Raw genomic sequence first — 21,767 nt, 5'->3', positions numbered from 1 at the left:
GCCCACTTCATTCCGGTAAAGAAGACAGTTAAGCCCGATCATTTGGCAAAACTGTGTCTCACAGATTTTCCGATTACATGGTATGTCTGAGTCCATTGTTTCACCCATTCACTAGTTTGTTTTGGAGGGCAATCTAGGAGAACATTGGCACGCGGTTGCAGTTCTCTCCTCCTTCCACCCACAGGCAGACGGGCAGTCTGAGATAGCCAATTCAGTGGTTTTGGACTTGTTGAAGTCTTATATTTCCGATCAAAAGATTCAATGGGAAAGGTATTTGCCCTTGGTGCAGTTCGCCTCCGGCAATAGAGTCGTTCGTCAACGGGGAAGGCGCCATTTGAGGTAACCAAGGGTGCTAAGAAGGTACCACCATTTCTAAGAACCAAAGATAACTTAGCTAAGTTTAGTACACCAATTACAAAACACAATGGAAGCCAGATCACAACATAAAACCAAAAGTGAAGAAAAACCCAAGATCTTCAAGGAAAACAAAGCTGTGAAGGGAGAAAAAATACACATAGATGGGGCTGAGATAAAAAGTCAAGAGCCAAAGATCCGCACAGAAACCACATAAATCTGCTTGGAAACGTCTTTAGCACCAAACAATACAGCACGTGAGAAAACAGCGAGCTGTGGACTCTCGAGCTTCCCTGACTAACCAGTGGCCAAACCAGCGGGACGGACGGCATAAAGATGAATCCATCATCCACACCAAGAAGAGCACAGGAGACCTTACACATGGATAAAAATCCTCAAGAACAACCCCCGACAACAATCAACAGGGCTAGGCATCCTTACAACTTGCCACAGCCAAGCATTGAGAAGGAGAAGTTGCTGAAGAAACACAAAATGCCACCCAGAACATCCAGAACTCAGCCACCACCCCAAAGCCTGAGCCAACCCACCAAACATGGAAACCAATAGAAAAATAGCAAGCAGAGATAACAAGCACAACAACAAACATGAACGCACACATGCAACCAAAAAAGAACTCACCTGTTCACAAACACAGGCACCCCACACAGACAGACGAACAGAGCACAAACAAAGGAAAAACAAATCAAGGAAAGCGAAGGGAAAAAAATACAAAAGTCAGAAAAGCTCTCGTGTAGCACAGGTAGCTAAGAAATTTGGACTTTAAACTTAAAGCTCATTTCATGAATGAATAACCCAAGTCTATTTTGCATTACATCTCCTTTGTTTATGTTGAGCTTGTGATGGCTTAGTAAATACTCAAGATTGTGTTTATGAGTCCAAGTTAATTGATCTTGGAACCTAATTCGCTTGAGTGATAATCTAGCCACACACACACTCACTTGTGTGCACGATGTTTCTCTTTCATCCACCTAGCTAGCATGATCCCACTCCCATCAAGTGGTATCAGAGCTACTGTGTGCTACCTAGGTTTGCCGTTATGCATTTGTGTATTAGTCTAACCTATCCATGTGTGGGCACGTCCTTGGTAGACCCAAGAGGCCACTACCCTCCATGGATTAGGCAAGTTTGATTAGGAAGCATTAGTTTTTCATTAGATTGTATTTACTATTGATTTTGCACGTTTTGCTCCCCTAATTGCTCTCTACCTTAAGCCTCAAATCATATTCTTGATTGCCTTTAGCTATGCCTGATACTGAGTTGATCCAATTTTATATTGAGCTCAAAAACCACTTTTTCATACTTCTCAAATTTGGTTTATGCTCAACCAGTCAGCTCAATCCGACTATGTGTGTGCGTAGCCATTGTCAAGGGCCTTCTATTGAATCCTCTCGTGTTCAAATCGGGTCCCTCAAGAGGGGTTACTCATCCAATTAAAATCAACATTTGTTGAAAAGCCCTACTGATTGCTGTTGCAGAAGAAAGTCTTGCTCAAGTGTGTGTGTGTGGGAAGCATTTAATGCTCAACTCCCTTTTTTGTAGGTCACCACCTTCCAAGCCCACGAGAAGATACCCTAAATAAGGTTTTTGGTCAAGAGGGGAAGGCCTTTTGGGCACACACGTGGGCGGGCGGGCGGCAGATTTGAAGGCAGCGCTCAATCAAACTCTATTCCTCTTTCGGGTCCGGCCGGACGCTCATTGATCGACTGACTGGCCCCTCTAGTTGCCACCCAGTGGCTCCTCACACGACTCACCGCCGCCGGTTATTTGCCTTCGCTGTGTCCGATCGTCCAGTGGTTGCCATCCGGCACTCGCCCAACTGTTTTTTAAGAAGTTTTCGGGCCCGCCCCTACGGGGGGCCCCTTCCCACGCCCTTGGAGCACAAGAACTCCCAACGGGAGTGCCCTATTCTTTTGGCCCCCCTTCCCGCGCTGCTCCCCTTAGCCCCAAGGCTTCCCACAAGGGCACAATCCCGCGAGCTCCAAGGGCATCTAGCAAGAAGCAGGCAGTCCCACAGCCGACAAGCGAAGTCTCAATTCTTCAAACAAAGAAAATCAAGGCTTCCCAAAGCTCCACATCAAGCGTCCAAGGAAAAACCAAGTAGAGATCAAAAGGTGTGAAGAGGGGCCTCACTTCAATGAAGAGGTGCTTCATTTCGACGAAACAAAAAATAAAAATAATCTCTCTCTCTCTCTCTCTCTCTCTCTCTCTCTCTCTCTCTCTCTCTCTCTCAAAAAACTCAGCCGTTTTTTGACCTAGTAGACAGCAGTCCACTCTTTTGATCATAACTTCTTCATCCGAACTCCGATTTGGGTGATCTATAGCCTCAATCGAAGAGAACGAAGTCCTCTACGCATTGATGTAAAGACAGAAATTTTCAGAGTTATGGAAGGCGTTTCTGTAGCAGCATTTCCGAAGTGAACAGGTTCAACAAAATTGATTCTCATCTCCTATTTTACATACAATGTCTTCCGGCACTCGCAAGGGTTCTTCTTCTTCAACAAGGTCCACAACCATTGTGGAAAATGATACAAAATCTCCTAAGTGTGGAGATAGCAACACAACCACCCAACCAACGACATCGGAAGCCATGATCATGGCGTACTTGGTATCATTGCAAGAGACCGTAAACAAACAAGGTGAAGACTTACGAGCACTTGCAATGGAGAATGGCACACTAAGGATACTTGTGGTTGAGAATGAGAATCTCAAGAGGACACTTGAGATGCAAACAACACGTTTGATGCAACTTGAAGAGAAAGTCAAGGAATGTAAACGCTCTCTTGTGGACTTGAATGCTTTGAAGGAGCGGATGAACAAAGTAGAGCATGATCATGTATTGAAAGAGGAGAAATTTGACACTTTGAGCCGGGATGTATGCGACATGAAAAATGTATGCACAAACAAGTCTTAGGCTGATGTATGTGGTAGCAATGTGGTTTCTAATTCCTCACTCATGCAAGCTATGGTTCAAACAAAGAATGTTGAGAATGTGGATGTGGAGGAGTTGAAGGAACGGGAGCGACGTTCCAAGAACATTGTTATTCGTGGAATTCCCGAAGAGAAGTTAGAGACACCTCCTTCTCTTGCCATTGTTATTGAAGATTTCTTCAAAACCCGCTTTGGCATGTCCGGAGTTATGGTCTATGGAGCACATAGAGTGGGGAAGCAAGGAGCTCCTCGCTCGGGAGAACGGCCAATTGTATGCACCATGCCGGATGAGACCAAGCGAAAGATTATCCTTGATAATAGTTGGATCTATTTGAGGGATACAAAATGTTTTGTATGTGAAGATCGCACTATTAAGCAACAAAATATGCGTCGCAAGGCATATGAGGAAAAGAATAATAAAAACAAGGAGATCTCTCGTGAAGAAAATGTGCCCAAGGAGGAGGAAAGTCTCTCAAGCAAATAGGGATGCGTGACCTATGAGACTGAGTTACAATTGAAAATATGCTTTTGGAATTGTAATGGATACCCATGGAATGCGGGGGTTGGCATTGATGAACTAACAAGCAAAGCCGATGTTGTACTTCTTGTTGAAACTTGGGAGCATGATACACAAAGGATTAACGGCTTGGAGGATTACAATGTACATTCATTGATGTGGTCAAAGAATCTCAAGCAACGAAGAGGACAAGGAGGGTTAGCATGTATGGTTAAGAAAGGATTGGAAGATTTTGTATCAATTGTGAAAGATGACAAGTACAAACGTTATGTATGGCTGAAAATTATGACACCAAAAAGAGCACCCATTTTTGTAGCCGGTTGCTACATTCCTCATCATGATTCTCTCTTTTATGCTTGCATGGATAGAGATCAACCATTTTCTGATTTGGAAGAGGACATTGCTTATTTCAAAGGTGAAGGTGATGTTATTGTATTTGGGGATATGAATGCTCGCACAAAAACATTGCAACATGATACTCAACAATTTGATATGCCATACATTTCAAGGGAGTTGGAGGAAGTTCACTTGTATGATCGTACTTCAATGGATGAGAAAGAGCCGGATAACTATGGAAAGTTACTTTTACACATGTGTAATAGCACGGGTATGTTCATTGCCAATGGTGTATCTTTGTGGAGTGGAACCAATGGATTTACATGTAAGAGACATAATGGGGATAGTGTGATTGACTATATGCTACTCTCTGAAGCCATCATGTATCGCATAAAGAGTTTTATGTTTGGTCAATGGACCCCAGAATCCGACCATCGCACCTTATGTATTGACCTTTCATGTGGAGAAGCAACTAAGCATGATAATCTCAGCCAAAGGAAAGAGAAGTTATCACTATGTATGGATTTCAAACGGGCACCAATGTACATTGAAATGGTTGAGCAAAAATTATGGATGACAAAGCTTCAATGTGATGCACCATTGGAAACTAAATGGGAAGCTTTCAAGAAAGCTATTTGTTCTTGTGCAGAAGAATGCTTTGCCATAAAGCATCTCCATGGTATCAACAAAGATAGATCACGCAAAAGGTGGTTTGATAAAGAATGTCAAGATGCTCGAAAGTCCTTGATAAAGCTTGATGCAACTATGGACAAAGACAACTATCAAAGTCATTTGCATACATACAAGGCATTGATTCAAAAGAAGAGAAGAAGATGGGAAGTAAAGCAACAAGAATTTCAAGTCCAAGAAAAGGCACATGCATGTGGAAGATTTTGGAGAAACTTGAGAGGCAAGCGGGTTGAGAATTTTGGTAACTTGAGTCTAGTGGATATGTACACACATTGTAGGCAATTATATGAGCAAGCAAATACTGAAAAAATGCCATTTTATGGTTCACTCCCATGTATGCCGTCTTTTTTTACTATTGAGGATGTATGCGGTGGGCTTGAAAAGTTGGCCACTCGCAAAGCGGAAGATCTTCAAGGTATCAAGCCGGAGATGATCAAATGGACGGGAGATTTTACCCATGAGTGGATGTGTGATATGTTCAACCTTGCACTTCAACATGGTATGCCTTATGATTGGAGTACTTATTGGGTTAAGCCTTTGAATAAAGGAGGGGATGTAAAGAATGTAAGTAACTACCGGACTATAATGATTGGGTCTCTTATGGCAAAGTTGTTTGGGTGCATAATGGAGATGAAATTGAGTGATTGGGCTGAAGAGAATGACAAGCGTGCAAAGGGACAAGCGGGTTTTCGTCGATGCCATAGCACCATTGATCATCTTGTCACTCTTCGTGTTCTCATGGAGGAAAGTCGGTTAAAAGGCAAGCGATTGTATTGTTGTTTTGTGGACTTTAAGAAAGCCTTTGATATGATTCCACGTAACAATTTGTGGAGAAGGATGGAAGAACTCCAAGTGCAAAGTGAGTTTATGCTTGCGGTTTCTCGAATCTATGAGAAGGTGATTTGTCAATTGCGCATGGGAAGAGAAATTTCAGAAATTTTTGTAAGCACTATTGGGGTTAAACAAGGATGTCCATTGTCACCAACTCTCTTTGGTCTATGCATCGATCAATTGGAACAAATGGTACTTGAATTTATGCAAGAAGAAGGCATTGAAGAGGTCACTATTTGCAATGCGGTAATCATGCTTTTGTTGTATGCGGATGATGTAGTGCTTCTAGCACACACTTTAGAAGATGCACAAAAGCTTATGGTTGTCCTTGAGAACTTTTGCTTGCATAGTGGGCTGATTGTAAATGAATCCAAAACAAAGCTTATCCTTGTGAAAACCAACCATAAGGAGAAGCCATACATTGTGTACAACAACGAGACACTTGAAGTTGTTGAGAGCTTTAAGTACCTTGGCCTTGAGGTTCCATCCAATCACAAGTGGCATGAATGTGCTATGCGTCGTTTGGAAGCGGGAAAGAGAGCATATTATGCATTTGAGAACATGTGTAATGCGGGAAACATCAAGTGTTGGGTTCTCAAGAAGTATCTTTTTGATGCGTTGGTGACACCGGTTCTTCTTTATGGAGTTGAAGTGTGGGGCGGGAGCATCTCAAAGTCTACTTGGAAAGAGTTTGAGAATGTCCAAAAACGTTTTCTTACAAACTTTCTCCAAGTTAAGACACAAACACCATATATGCTCCTACTTCTTGAGTCGGGATCTCTTCCAATTGAGGTTATGGGCATGGAAAGGGTTGTGGAGTACATGATAAAGATGCGTCAAAACCCCTCACATCGACTTCCTACAATTGCATGGGAAGCAAGCAAAAAAGTTCAAAAGACGCATAAAAGCAAGATCTTGAGCACGGGATGGATGCAAGACATAAAGAAGTGGTTTGGGAGATGGGATGCATTACACTTGCTACAAGATGCTTCAATTGACTCTCAAGTGAATGAAGCTTTTCTACAACGCCAATGTATTACGGCTTGGGAGAAATCCGGTGGGTCACGCTTCATACATTACACCACCTATATTTCCCCCAACTACAAAACCATGTTCTTCGCTGAGAGAGGAAACCGTACTCACACTTACATGCTTGAGCCTATTCCCTTGTCCGCGATACGCACTATCGCAGCAATTCGGCTTAGCTCCCATTTCCTTCGATGCGAGATAGGGCGTTGGGGCAATGGAGAAGAGTCAAATCGATTGTGCACATTATGCTCACTGCAAGTTCGAGAGTCTGAGTACCACACACTACTAGAGTGCTCAGCTTTTGATCACATCCGAACTTGCTTCTCTCACATTTTCAGCCATAACTTAGACCTACACACTTTCCTCTCCCAGCCAAAGTGTGGGCTCTCCATTGCGACTCTCATCACTACAATTTTGGAGCATCGAGAGTCACTCATCAGCCATACACATACTACATCACATGTAACTTTGGTCCCATAGGTCATATTTGACCTCCGAGGACGATAATAAAATCTCTCTCTCTCTCTCTCTCTCTCTCTCTCTCTCTCTCTCTCTCTCTCTCTCTCTCTCTTAATTTGCATCCAAGCACAACTCTGGAATACTTGTGCCCGTGTACAAAGGTAGACACTGGCTAGGAGGGTCTCCTAAGCTAAGACCCCTCTATTAGCGCAATGGAAGAGAAGGGGCTTGGGAAATTCAACGGGGAGGGCTTTTATACTTGGCAAACCAAGTTGAAAGGCTACTTAATGAAAAAGCAATTGTGGGGAGTAGTCAAGCCAACGCTCACTGATCCAACATCTACTGCTAGTGCACGAGTACTGACACAAGCTATAAGTGCACAAAATCAAGCCAAGGACGAGCGGGTATTAGGAATCATAATCACTGCATGACAATTATGTACACTTTATTGATGATTGTGATACCTCATCAGCTACATGGGAAGCACTAGAAAAAAACTTTTGGAGCTAAGAAAAAGAAGAGCAAAGTGAGCTTAAAGAAAGATCTATTGTCACGTGACACATCCAACCCTATGTGTCCCTGGACAAGCTACAGCATGATCACGATTCAGTCACTCCCGTCAGTCTAGATTAGAAATGATCTGGCACTTTTTGTGAGTATATTCGTAGACCGTGCATGCCCAGTCACTTAGCATAGATGCATATCCTCTGGTTGCACATAGCATGATCATAAGCATTCCCATTAGAATCCATCAGAATCAGTCAGGGGAATTTTCCAGTGATTTTAGCCTAGTTTTCCTATTTTTGACATTTTTCACTTATTAATCTAAGTGACTTCCCAACAAAAGTAGGTAGGGCAATTTGGGTAAGAAAATATATAAGCAAACCAAAGCTAGCACTCTTGGACAGATGAGCAAGGAGCACAACAAGCCTTTGGTAGCAGGTACTCCCCTCTCAGCAAGAACCCCTCAAGCACCCCATCAAGCCTAGCGTTTCCAACCAGGATCGCCAGCAGCAGACCCAAGCCATCCCAGCGTTTTGCATCAGCATTGGCGTTTTTGCATCAGTCTTCATCGCCAACAGATTCAGCCAGCCATTTAGCGTTTTTAAAGACCAGCATCTCTAGCGTTTTTGGTTTGCAGCTACCAGCGTTTTCAGCCTTCATTCGCAGCAGAGCAACCAGCGTTTTGGCCATCAGCAGGGGCTGTATTACCCAGCGTTTTCAGCCTTCATTCGCAGCAGACCAAGCAGTGTTTTCAGCCCTAAATCCCTGCATACACCAGTGTTTTTATCAAGGAGTTTCAGCCCTAAAAACGCAGCCAAACCTGCGTTTTCAGTCGCCCAAAACAGCCCCAAGTTCAGCAGATTTTCAGCAGTTAGAAGGTTGCAGATTTCAGCCCTTAGGTCATTGTCGCCATCCCCGTCGTCGTCACCGACATAGCCTCGAGTTGCATCAGTTTCCATGCATCATCATTGTACCACTTTGTGAAATCAATAGTAGACCAATCTCGCCGACGAGAGTGGGGCCTTCGAAGGAGGGTTTTACGTCGTCTCTGGTGTCGTATTCTCTTCTCTCTCTCTCTCAATCTCATACACTTGCACGCACAGTGTCCATTCACTTTGTTTGTGATCATAGCATTCTCTCATTAAGAACGGAAGGCTCTACCTTCCATAAGAACAAAAGGAACCTTGAGCACAGTTTGGAGCACTCATCTTGAGCAAAGCGCAAACATTCATTCCGCTGCACCTTACATTGGTATCAGAGCTTTGGCAAAGTTTTGTATCACTCAAGGAAAGAACCACAAGAATCACAAGAATTTTTTTTTGCTTGTTGCGGTCGCACGAACCCAAGTTCGCTTGGGCGTGTCGATTCCTAATCGTGTTTTTTGAAGAGTGGCAAGAATCCCAAGAAAGAAGGGCTTGTCCAGCCTCCCCTTGTGTCTCTTTTCACTCATTGAGAGCGGACCGTGCACTTAGCGGCCGGCCACTCGACGTGAGGTGGGAAAAAGCAACTTTGGTGTGAGCGCAAGGCCGCGAAGGGGTGCGCCCGCAGAAAGGAGTAGAACTCGGGTGAAGAGAAGATCCTTCTCAAACACGGTTTGCAAGCGAAAGAAAACCTCAAGAACCTCAAGATCCTCAAGAACCCAAGAACCCAAGACCCTCAAGTACCCAAGTTCCTCGTGAACTTAAGAACCAAAGATCATAGTGCATGGTCGTCACCCGAAGCGGAATGGATACTTTTCATATAGGTGATGAGCATGAGAGAGGCGACGAAGAATTTTTCTCACCAGGAGATTTTTTCAACCCTCCCCCTTCGCCATCTACACCACCAAGTGTCCCAAACCCTATGGAGGCCATGGTCAAGCAGATGTTGGACATGATGGCACAACAACAAGAAACGAATAGAGTTGCGTTGGCACAATTAGCAAGCAAAGCAGAACAACAAGAAGCTAAGGACCGCAAGCAAGAAGAGAATCGCATTGCTTTAGAACGCGAGCACGACGCACGAAAAGAACGAAAAGCACTAAGAAAGGAGGAAGCGGCAGCACGAAGCGCGGCCTTGGAGATCAAGCGTGAGGCTCAACGAGAACTACGCACTCAAGAATTGATTCGCCAAGTACTAGCCTCGAAGTCCTAACCACCCAAAGATCGTAGGAGTTCCTCAAGTGGAGCAAGCCACGATGCGGATTCCAACCATCCAGTCACAAAGAAGTTGACTTTCAGTAAGTATGCTGGTAAGATGGATGCTACAGTTATTCATTCTTGGTTGCATCAATTTAATGCTTATTTTGCGACAACTAAGAAGACTATAAATAGCAAAGTTTTGACGGCAGCTATGTACCTTGCCGGTGATGCCATTAATTGGTACCACGTATAGCAAGAGGCACAACTAGCCACGCACCTAGAGGAAGCTGACGAACTCACGTCCCTTTCCTTCAATTGGGCTGATTTCCAAGACAAGATCAAGGCGCGGTTTATGCCACCTCAGTACCTTGCACGATTGAAGGACGATTGGCGTGCTCTCAAGCAAAATGGTATGCCAGTTATGTCTTTTTCTAATCGTGTTTTGCAGCTAGATACCCAATTACGCAAGTCGGATGATGAACGCAAAGAGGCATTCCTTTTTGGGTTAGACGACTATATCAAAATTGATGTAGAAGTCTTCGACCCAATCGATCTCAACAAGGCGGTACCGATTGCTCTTGCACAGGAGATGAAGCACAAGGGAAAGCCTAAAGAGAACAAGACGTCCACAAGTACCTCGCAGACTTCTCAGAACCCTCAGAACGGTAAGAATGGTAAGAATGGTAACTCTTCTAACCAATCTTCCAACAGTCTCTCAGAAAAGAATTCCTCCAATGTAAGGCTAACACAATTGCTAAACCTAAGCTTACTCCATATGCAAAGGTAGCACAAGGAATTGTAGGAGGATACATCACGTCGGAAGAGCAAAGCACTTACTCTAAGGAATGTCGTTGTTTTCATTGTCACATTAAGGGTCACATAAAAAGAACATGTCCTAAGCTTGAATCGAATGAATCTAAAGAATCCACAGAATCCACTTCCTCTGTCAATGCAATTAATGATAACACGAGTGTGCCCCAAGTTTCTCATGACCCTCCCATTGATGATTCTCTCATTAAATGTTATGGTCGTACGTCAGGGCAGCCTTTTGTCATATTATTTGACCCAGGTAGTATGCATGATGTGATCAGTCCCTCTCTTGTTAAGAGAGCCCGCCTCGAAGTTAGTCAAAGATCTCCTATTGAGGTCTCTGGCTTTCTTCCCAGCATGGACGCTCTGATCACGGAGGAGTGCCTTGATGTGTTGTTTGCAATTCAAAAAGCTGCCTTCACTCGAAGATTTGTTGTCTCTCCTCTCTCAGGATGTGATATCATTTTGGGCATTCGATGGTTTCGTGATGCTAACCCTCTCATTGATTGGGAGGCTAACACTTTCACTCTCAATGCCAAAAGTGATTCTCCCATTGTCATTCATGGAGAGGACATTGTTCATTCTCCATCTCTCATTGCTAATATGCAGGACAAGATTGAACGAATTCATGAGAAGGAGACTCTCTCAATCTCTTTTTCTCCAAAGCATGACACACAGGATTTGCATGATTGTGAGCAGCATGATGATTTAATTGACAATTATCAGCATGATGATTTGGATGATAAAGACAAGCATGATGATTTGCATGATCAAGATGTGATTTCTCACAAGCATGAAGATTTGCATGAAGAAGATGTGATTGTTCACAAGGATGATGTGTTAGTTGATGCTTTTTCTAGCGAAGCTAACCTCGTTGCAGATTCGATCAATCACGCAGGATCGATCTTGGCTCTCAAGCCTAGGTCCAAAGAACCATCACAGGAAGTATTATGTGTTCGCATGGTTGATACGCACGCATTATTCGAATGTTTCATTCGTGATCGTTTCCTGTATTTTAGTCAGCATCTTTATGTGATCCCTTTTCCTAGGCATGACATATTGTATGTTGAGCACGTTTCTCTCATGGATGAGCACGAATGTATGCGGATTTTTCATGAAAAGCTGAAAAGTATGTATGTAAGGAAGTCACATTCCATGTCTCTTCCTTGGCATGACACGAACGAGCACATGAAAGTATGAGCACCAAGCGTGGGCATTTCCATTGTGTTTTGCCACAGTTGATTGCTCTAGATCATAAAAGAAAGATTCGATCTCATCGTTTGCATGTGTTTGATAAACGGGTGGTCACTCCGTCTCTATGTTCATCTACATTGCATACACAGTCTTTAGAGAAGACAAATATTTTTTTCACTCACTTTACATGGAATGGGTATGTTCATGGTTTTGTGTTGGAAATGGTTTCAGGAATTTTCAGCCATGGAGATTCTTAAAGAAGAAGGAAGCATGACTCTCTACGAAGTTGAAGCATTGAAGGAGCCACAGAAGACTTTGTGCCGCTTTCGGCGCGGCTCAAAGAAGCAAGCGTTGCGGACCTTTATGAAGTTCAAGTACCGCACGACCCACACATCAGAGTGGGCCGGCGAAGAGTCCCTTCCAGGATTCCCGATGCTATTGGCGATCTCCCTCGACACCATATAGTTCGGTACCAGTACCTCACTTTGAAAAGGAGGGGATGTCACGTGACACATCCAACCCTATGTGTCCGTGAACAAGCTACAGCATGATCAGGGTTCAATCACTCCAGTCAGTCTAGATTAGAAGTGATCTGGCACTTTTTGTGAGTCTATTCGTAGACCGTGCATGCCCAGTCACTTAGCATAGATGCATATCCTCTGGTTGCACACAGCATAATCATAAGCATTCCCATTAGAATCCATCAGAATCAGTCAGAGAAATTTTCCACTGATTTTAGCCTATTTTCCCTATTTTTGACATTTTTCACTTATTAATCTAAGTGACTTCCCAACAAAAGTAGGTAGGGCAATTTGGGTAAGAAAATATATAAGCAAACCAAAGCTAGCACTCTTGGGCACATGAGCAAGGAGCACAACAGGCCTTTGGCAGCAGGTACTCCCCTCTCTCAGCAAGAACCCCTCAAGCACCCCATCAAGCCTAGCCTTTCCAACCAAGATCGCCAGCAGCAGACCCAAGCCATCCCAGCGTTTTGCATCAGCATTGGCGTTTTTGCATCAGTCTTCATCGCCAGCAGATTCAACCAACCATTTAGCATTTTTAAAGACCAGCATCTGCAGCTACCAGCGTTTTCAGCCTTCATTCGCAGCAGAGCAACCAGCGTTTTGGCCATCAGCAGGAGCTGTATTACCCAGCGTTTTCAGCCTTCATTCGCAGCAGACCAAGCAGTGTTTTCAGCCCTAAATCCCTGCATACACCAGCGTTTTTATCAAGGAGTTTCAGCCCTAAAAACGCAGCCAAACCTGCGTTTTCAGTCACCCAAAACAGCCCCGAGTTCAGCAGATTTTCAGCAGTTAGAAGGTTGCAGATTTCAGCCCTTAGATCATTGTCGCCATCCCCGTCGTCGTCACCGACATAGCCTCGAGTTGCATCAGTTTCCATGCATCATCATTGTACCACTTTGTGCAATCAATAGTAGACCACTCTCGCCGACGAGAGTGGGGCCTTCGGAGGAGGGTTTTACAATGTCTCTGGTGTCGTATCTCTCTTCTCTCTCTCTCTCAATCTCATACACTTGCACGCACAGTGTCCATTCACGCACGCACCAGCGTTTTCAGTTTTCAGTAGTAAGACACCACAGTAGAAGTCCCAAACCTCGCAGATTTCACCTTCTCGCAGCAGATCCTCGCCGCACGGTCAGATCAACGAGCATTTGCAGTTTCAGCCCGGAATACGCAGATTTCAGCATCTGCATTTTCAGCGCATCGTCGTCACTGACATAGAGTCAGAATTCAGCAGATAAAGATTTGTAGATTTCAGCCATTAGCGTTTTCAGATTTCAGCCCGTCTCGTCGTCGTCGACATCGTCGGCAAGTCCAAGGCATTGTAGAGATTTGTGCAATCAATAGTAGACCGCTCTCGCCATAGAGAGTGGGGCCTTTCAAGGAGGGTTTGACAACATTCTGGTGTCGTATTCTTCTCTCTCTATCTCTCAGTCTCAGCACCTTCATTCTTAATGTTTATCCACTTTGTTTGTGATCACTTGCACTCTGTCACTAAAGGAACGGAAGGCTCTCCTTTCCATGAGTAAAAGGAACCCTTGAGCACAATTCGGAGCACTCATCTTGAGCAAAGTTCAACATTCACCTACGCTGCACCTTACACTAACAAGACTTGTTTCAAGTGTGGCAAAGAAGGGCACATAGCAAAGGACTATCTAGCATCGAAGACTTGCAGCATTTGCGGGAAGAAGGGTCACCTCCCTTCCAAGTGTTTCAAAAGGGACAGAGGCAGCACCAACAGAAATCCAAGGCCCAAAGTGTATTTGGCAGAAGAAGACAAAGATGAAGATATGGAAGAAGGCGGCAATAGCCTTCTAGTCTATGACGACATTCTCTAGCTTTTCTGTTTTGCCTTTCCCTTTCAGTTGTATTTGTTTGGAGATAGCTTGGACTAGCTTGGTCTCACTTTTATACATCTGTTTGAGGGGAGGTGTTGAGTGTCTCTTGGATTAGAGATAGTTTGTCTCTTGGATTGGGGATGGTTTCTTGGATTGGAGATGTTCTTTTTTGCTCTTGGATTGGAGTGTGCCGGAGTTGCCAGTTTCTTCAGATTCTTTCTAGTCCAAACCTCAAGGGGAGGATTGTAATTGTGAGCTTTGTCCTAGAGTACAAGAGTATGAGTCAAGGAGAGGAAAGGTGGATTTATCCCACATGTAGTGGTGCAAGGCTGTAGAGCTACTTAAAGCTCATTTCATGAATGAATAAACCAAGTCTATTTTGCATTACATATCCCTTGTTTATGGTGAGCTTGTGATGGCTTCACAAATACTCAAGATCGTCTTTATGAGTCCAAGTTAATTGATCTTGGAACCTAATTCGCTTGATGATAATCTAGCCACACACACACTCACCTGTGTGCACGATGTTTCTCTTTCATCCACCCTAGCTAGCATGATCCCATTCCCATCATGGATCTCTCGGCTACACGGACTGCCTACAAATACGCGTCGGACGAACCACCCAACCATAGCCACCATCCGACAGCTCCCCCATGCTGGGGCCAGCGTCCGAGGACGTAGGCGTGCACCTGTAAAACCGAGCGTCCCATACCACCCAGCCTCACCTCCTCGAGGTGACCTCGCCTACTCCTACCCTCACGGGCTAACCACCGGCACTCTATCAGTGGGGGTCGATAACTACAAATGAAGCCCTGCCCTCCCTTTTATAATATTGACCGGCCACATTGGCCGGTTTCTGTAACAAACTTGGACACTCCAAGTCAAGATTCTACCGCGACACAACAGAGATTCACTTCAAAACAGTTCAAAATTCACACTTGATTCGACACGGCCTGGCGTGGTTCCATGCCTAGAGATATTGGCCCCAAAGACTGGCGCCCCTTTCGGTATTTCGTTTTGTATTAATCTATGTTCAAAGTACAAGAGAGTGGGAGGGTTCTCACTCTCAGACTCTGCGTCCAGATGCTCTGAGAAGTGAGGCCCTGCCCAGTAATTAATAGGTTATAAGGGATGTCCAAAAGTAGAGCCCAAAAGAAGTAAGCTTAAAGCTTTTAAAAATAAAGCAATGAGTCCAAAAGCTTCCCAAAACTGTCCAAAAACTAGCCAGTGCTTAAAAAGCAGCCTCTGTAATTTGCGGAGATCCGTACGCTGCCATGTCAGCCTGTCAACGTAAAACGCACCAAAAAATTCGGAAGTCCGTACAGTATGCCACGTCAGCATGTCAGTGCACGTTGCGGGTCCGTACTGCCAGTATCATTTTCATTATCGAGAATTCCAGTTCATAAAGTCATACAACAGAATACTGTCCGCTCAGCAGTATCCATGAAACCCAAAGGGACATCAGTGACTTTATATCAAATCAAAATATCGGGGCAATCTGTCGACAAACGAGAGGAGTGACTCCCCTCTTGTGCAAACCCGTTGCACTAGATTCGCTCATGTTGAAATCGGGGTTCTATCGGACTATGCTAAACCGAATGCTTCAAGGTAAAGATTCACAATCTGAGTATCATCTCCTAGGTCCTCCTCCTCCATCCACTTCGCATCCAATGCGGGATAGTTCTTGAATTTAACCAAGAACCGCCTTATCGCTTTACCTTTAATCTTTCTATCTTTATGTGTCAGTATCTGTTCTGGAACGAGTATCTCCTCCCTTTCCTTCACTTCGGGGTTGCTTATCTGGCTCCCCATCATCGGGCACATTGCCTTTAAAAGACTTCAAGAGACTCACATGAAAAGCATTGTGAATTCTCCAAGTATCGAGCAGCTTGAGTCTAAAGAAGACATCATTTATCTTTTCTTGTATCTGGAAAGGTCCATAGTATCTCATGCTAAGCTTTGGAAAAAGCCGCTCCTTTTCCTTTTTCTTTCTCAGGCGTGCCTTCTCAAAACGTAAGAGCACCCAATCGTTCTCCTTTAATTTCAAGTCGCAACGGTGTCACTCTGCTGCATTTTTGTGTCTTTCCTGAGGTTTCTCTAAAGCCTCCCGGACCTTGGCAAAAGCAATGTCCAAGTTTCTCGTGTATTGGTCGGCTTCAAAAATCTTATCTTTCATGCTTACGAAGGGTGGAACCTTCCCAGCACATTCAATAATCTCAAATGGCGCCTTCCCCATCGAAGAGTGAACCGTGTTATTGTAGGCAAATTCCACCAATGGTAAAAACCTTTCCCATTGAGTCTTTTAATCCGAAATGTAAGACTTCAACAAATCCAGTACGACTGAATTTGCAATCTCAAATTGCCCATCTATCTGCAGGTGGAAAGATGACGAGAACTACAACCGTGTGCCAATGTTCTCCCAAATAGCCTTCCAAAACAAACTCGTAAATCGGGGATCTCTGTCAAAGACAATTGTCTCAGGCATGCCATGTAATCTAAATATCTAGGCAATGAAGAGTCTCGCTAAGTGATCCGGCTTGACTGTTTTCTTCACTTGAATGAAATGAGCTTGCTTGCTAAATCTGTCAATAACAGTCCAAATACCATCGTGCCCACTCTGTGTCTTCGGGAGATCAAAAATGAAATCCATTGCAATGCTTTCCCACAGCGTGTGGGAATCGGTAATGACTGTAACAAACCCTGTGCTTTATGCCTGTCAAACTTGACCTTCTCACATACCAAGCAACTGCGTACAAAATCGTCCACATCCTTCTTGAGTCTAGGCCAAAAGAAGTATCGCTCCACACCTTTCAAGGTGGTATCAATGCCACGGTGATCCGTAAATGGTGGACACTGGCATTCGGTTAGAACCTTTTCCCTCAACGGTTGTGTAACGCACAACATCGTTTTCTTCATCAAGTAGCCATCCCGAATGGAATATCCCGCTACTACCTCTCCATTTTGTATTCGACCGAATACATCTGCAAAATCTGGATCTGTGGCGTACTGATCGACCATATCCTCGAAGCTTCTATGATGTATCGCGGAAATAGCCAAGACCAACGGCTTCCGTGACAAAGCATCTGCCACCAAGTTCTTTTGTCCCTGCACATGGACAATCTAGAAGTGAAACTATGACAGGATGTTCGCCCACCGCATCTGCTTTTCCAATAGCTGCTTCTGTGACAAGAAGTAGCGTAAACTCTGGTGATCTGTGAAGACCATAAAATCGGCTCCGAGTAGGTAATGTCGCCACTGAGTAAGAGCATAGATAACCGCCAAAAGCTCTTTCTCATATATCTGTGCTGTCAATTCCGGCCTTGAAAACAATCGGCTCTCGTAGGCAATGACATGGCCTTCTTGCATTAAGACCGCACCCAAACTACGACCACAAGCATCACAATATACTTCGAATGACTTAAGCAAATCCGGCAAAGTCAAAACTGGTCCTGTAGTCAATTTCTCTTTCAATGTCTGGAAGGCAGTCACCTCTGTGGGTCCCCACGAGAAAGGGACTCCTTTTTGTGTCAAAATATGCAAAGGGGAAGCAACCTCTGCAAACTTTCTAATGAACCGTCGGTAGTAAGAACATAAGCCCAAGAAGCTTCTAACTTCATGGATATTCTTCAAATCGGGCCAATCATGAATAGTCTCAATCTTGGTCGGGTCCATTTGCACTCCAGCTACTGAGATGATGTGTCCCAAAAGTGTATCTCTAGTAAGAAAAATTCACTCTTCTTTGCATTGATCACCAACTTGTGATCCTGCAATGCTTGAAAGACCTGTAGAAGATGTTCTCTATGTTTTGTCTCATCCTCGGAGAAGATGTAACAGACTTGGACACTCCAAGTCAAGAATCAACCGCGACAGCACCAAATAACCACTTCAAAACAATTCACAGATCACAATAGATTTGCACTGACCCAGCGGAGTTCCGTGCCTAGAGATATTGGCCCCAAAGACTGGCGCCCCTTTCGGTATTTCTTTTTATATTAATCAGATCAAAGTACAAGAGAGTGGCTAGGGTTTCACTCTCAGACTCTGCGTCCAGATGCCCCGAGAAGTGAGGCCCTCACCACTAATTTAAAGGTTACAAGGAATGCCCAAAAGCAGAGCCCCAAAAGCTTCAAATCAAAAGCAATTGCTCTCTCTCTCTCACAGAGAGTCAAAACTTGAAAGCAATAGCATTCTCTCTCTCTTTCTCATATTGTAAAGAAAAAGCAAAATTTGCGTCGCTCATCATTTTCTATATATATATATATATATTATATATATAGCCTCCGCGATTTCCCGAAATAAGGGTTTTTGACAAAAATTAGGGTTCGCAGGAATTTTAGGGTTTCTGGTAGAAATTAGGGTTTCTGCTGTCCATAGCTACGTCATCACTTTGTGACATACCCCCCTCTTAAAAGCATTGTAATCGACCGCGATTACCCCTACAAAACCAACAAAAGCCATAAACCGTCTTAGCAGACACTGACTGTTAGTACCTACATACTAGGAATACACATCTAGCACATGTACAAAATTGACAGTCACATCACACGACATCACAAGACATCACATGACATTCAACATTCATTCCGATCTTAAGACCATGATTTATCAGCAATGTAGCTAGCAATCACATCTAGGTCCAATCGGGACCTCATCGATGTCCGATTGACTAACCCCTATTGCAACCATGTCTATTCGAGATCAATCAGACCAAAATGCTGCAGTCATTTCGGCTATCAGTTCCTGCACTCACAAGAAGTCAAGAACAAATCAGTATCATTATCAGGAATTCCATTTTATAAAGTCATCCAGCAGAATACTGTCAGCTCTCAGTATCCCTGAAGCTCAAAGAGACATCAGTGACTTTAGTATCAAAATCGAGGCATCTGTTGACAAAGGAGCGGAGTGACTCCCCTCTTGTGCATCCCACTGCACCAGATCTCCGGCCAAGATGAATTCTCGGTTCCGTTTGGAGTAGACTATGCTAAACCAAAACATCGAGGTAAAGTTTCACAATCCGAGGAGTATCTGCTAGGTGCTCCTCCTCCATCCACTTCGCATCAAATGCAGGAAAGTTCTTGAACTTAACCAAGAACCGCCTTCGGACTTTACCTTTCTTTGTATCGTTATGTGTCAAAATCTGTTCATGAACAAGGATCTCCTCGTTTTCTTCCACTTCGGGTTGCTCATCGGGCTCCTCATCATCAAGCACATCACCCTTAACAGGTTTCAAGAGACTCACATGCAATGCATTGTGAATCCTCCAAGTATCTGGCAGTTTCAATCGGAAGGAGACATCATTTATCTTGTCAGTGATCTGGAAAGGTCCATAGTATCGCATACTAAGCTTTGTAAAATGCCTCTCCTTTCCCTTTTTCTTTCGTAGGCGTGCCTTCTCAAAACGTAAGAGCACCCAATCATCCTCCTTCAATTTCAAGTCGCGACGATAGCGAACCGCTGCCTTTTTCTGTCGTTCTTGAGACTCCTGCAAAGTCTCGCGAACCTTGGCAAAAGCCGTATCCAAATCTATATTCATCCGCTTCAAATATCTAATCTTCGTGCTCAGGAAGGATGGAACCTTCGCAGCACTTTCAACAATCTCACATGGCGTCTTCCCCGTCGAAGAGTGTATCGTGTTATTGTAGGCAAATTCCACCAAAGGTAAGTTCTTTTTCCATTGAGTCTTCTGATCCGAGATACAAGACTTCAATAAATCTAAAATCATTGAACTGGAAATCTCAAATTGCCCGTCAGTCTGCAAGTGGAACGATGACGATGTGAGCGGGATGAAAACACACACAGCGCCTCTATAACGACCCGACACACACTCTTGGAAAGATACACACACACTATGGGGCACCACTCGGCTTACACAACCACCTGGCTGAGACAGGAAACACACCTATGGAGTGAGAGGAGAGAGACTATCCACTTGCCCACTCCACACAGAGACACACACATACACACACACACACCCAAAAATTCAGCTCAAAAGAGGAGAATTTCTGATGTTTAGATACAAATGATCTTGGGCCAACACCAATGGGGCAAACAGCTCACACAATATGGGTGCAAGATACTAGATACAATCACAAATTGGAGCGGAAACTTCGCTCATAGGAGAAACTTACACAGCAAAAACAGCAGAAAAAGAGGGAGGAATTTGGCAAAATGGGCAGCGCCATCGCGTCCGGAACGGCCCAAAACCCCAGTCTACAATGTCAAAGTGCTCAAATCCGACCTCGGATGAGCAGTTTACGGCCAAAACAGGCTCCAAAAACCCCAAAAACACACCTGCGGCTGTTTCTCCTCTCTTCTCCACGTTTTTTCTGGTCTTCTCTCAGTTTTTTCAGTTCCCACACTTAGATTTATTACTTGAGCACCCTTGGCCTTTTAGATGACCTCGAACAGGCCAAAAACTGACCTCGCAGTGCATAGTTGTCACCTTTTTGCATCATCCGCACACCTGGCACTCATTTCTTTTCAATAATGCATCTCGCCACCACGTGAAGTGGCCCCAAAAAGTGATCCTCATGATGACCTTTCTGCATAATTATCACAAGGAAACACCCACGTTGTGTCCGTACTCATCCACGTGCAAGTATTGACCCCGTTCGGCCTCCTGACACCACTAGATGCCATCTGACGCACCTGCTTACCTCATGTCGTCGGCCCGCAGATAGCTTCCTCGAGAAGTTTTAAGCGCTACCAACTCCTCATTATTGTAGAAAAAACACACTGGTACTGGTAATAGTGAAAATCGATGCACTATGTACATGCTGTCCTACCTGTACACATGTGGGCCCCACATAACCACCTGGCTAAAGAAAATGGGCAATCCTTTATTCGATGCACCATGCATGTGTATGTACATATGCGCAATCCCTTGCTCCAAAAAACTCCTGACATAATTTGCCCACCCCCTAGCCTGCTAGAGCATTCATGCTCAGCAGCAGCACTAGTAGATGCTCATTCCACCTGGATCAAAAAGCCAAAGGCATATCGCCTCATTCACAAGAAGCATCATAACACCACACCTACATTTGTCAACAATCAACCAAAATGCACCATAGGCATATCCAACTAACACCTCCGCCCTGTTTGGAGTTCCAAAAGCATAAATATTGCATGCCACATTCAACCCAACCGATAGAGACAACTCAAGTGACTCATCACCTGGCATCTTGGCTTCACCAGCCATAGCAACAACCTGCAAATCATGCACCCAAGTAGCTAAAAGCATTGTGTGAAGGTAAAGTTGTTGATATCCAAAGCAGAAAAGTATCCCCGCAGCACACATATCCCTAGCATAGGCATCCACATAGCTGAGATTGGACTCATATATGCCAAACCCCTTCTCATCATCATAAGCATACTCATCATCACACATAACTTTATCCACATCATAATCATGGCTAGCACCACGATCCATAGCTTCTAGCATGGGTTCATCAGTCTCCAAGAATACAGATCCCTGCTCTAAACCACAATCATGCTCACAAATCGGTTCAATCACTGCACATACATCAAAATATGGCTTCAAAACAGGCTCCACATCCAACAAATCCACAAAATGGCTCTCAACCTTGCCCTCTTCCCTAAGTTCCAAGGAACTAGT

General features: G+C 44.2%; 1 protein-coding gene across 1 annotated transcript in view; it reads right to left on the bottom strand.

Annotated features, from left to right (window-relative positions):
• LOC147418375 (Thioredoxin superfamily protein) overlaps nt 1-21,767 on the bottom strand; it is a 49,312-nt gene that overhangs the window by 1,406 nt on the left and 26,139 nt on the right. The gene's annotated exons all lie outside the window — the stretch shown is intronic.

The sequence above is a fragment of the Adiantum capillus-veneris genome, chromosome 30 (assembly GCF_014529385.1).
Source record: "Adiantum capillus-veneris isolate H3 chromosome 30, ASM1452938v2, whole genome shotgun sequence".
Taxonomy (NCBI): Eukaryota; Viridiplantae; Streptophyta; class Polypodiopsida; order Polypodiales; family Pteridaceae; genus Adiantum; species Adiantum capillus-veneris.
Note: the sequence above shows the minus strand (reverse complement) of the source record. Positions and strands in the feature narration are given on the sequence as shown.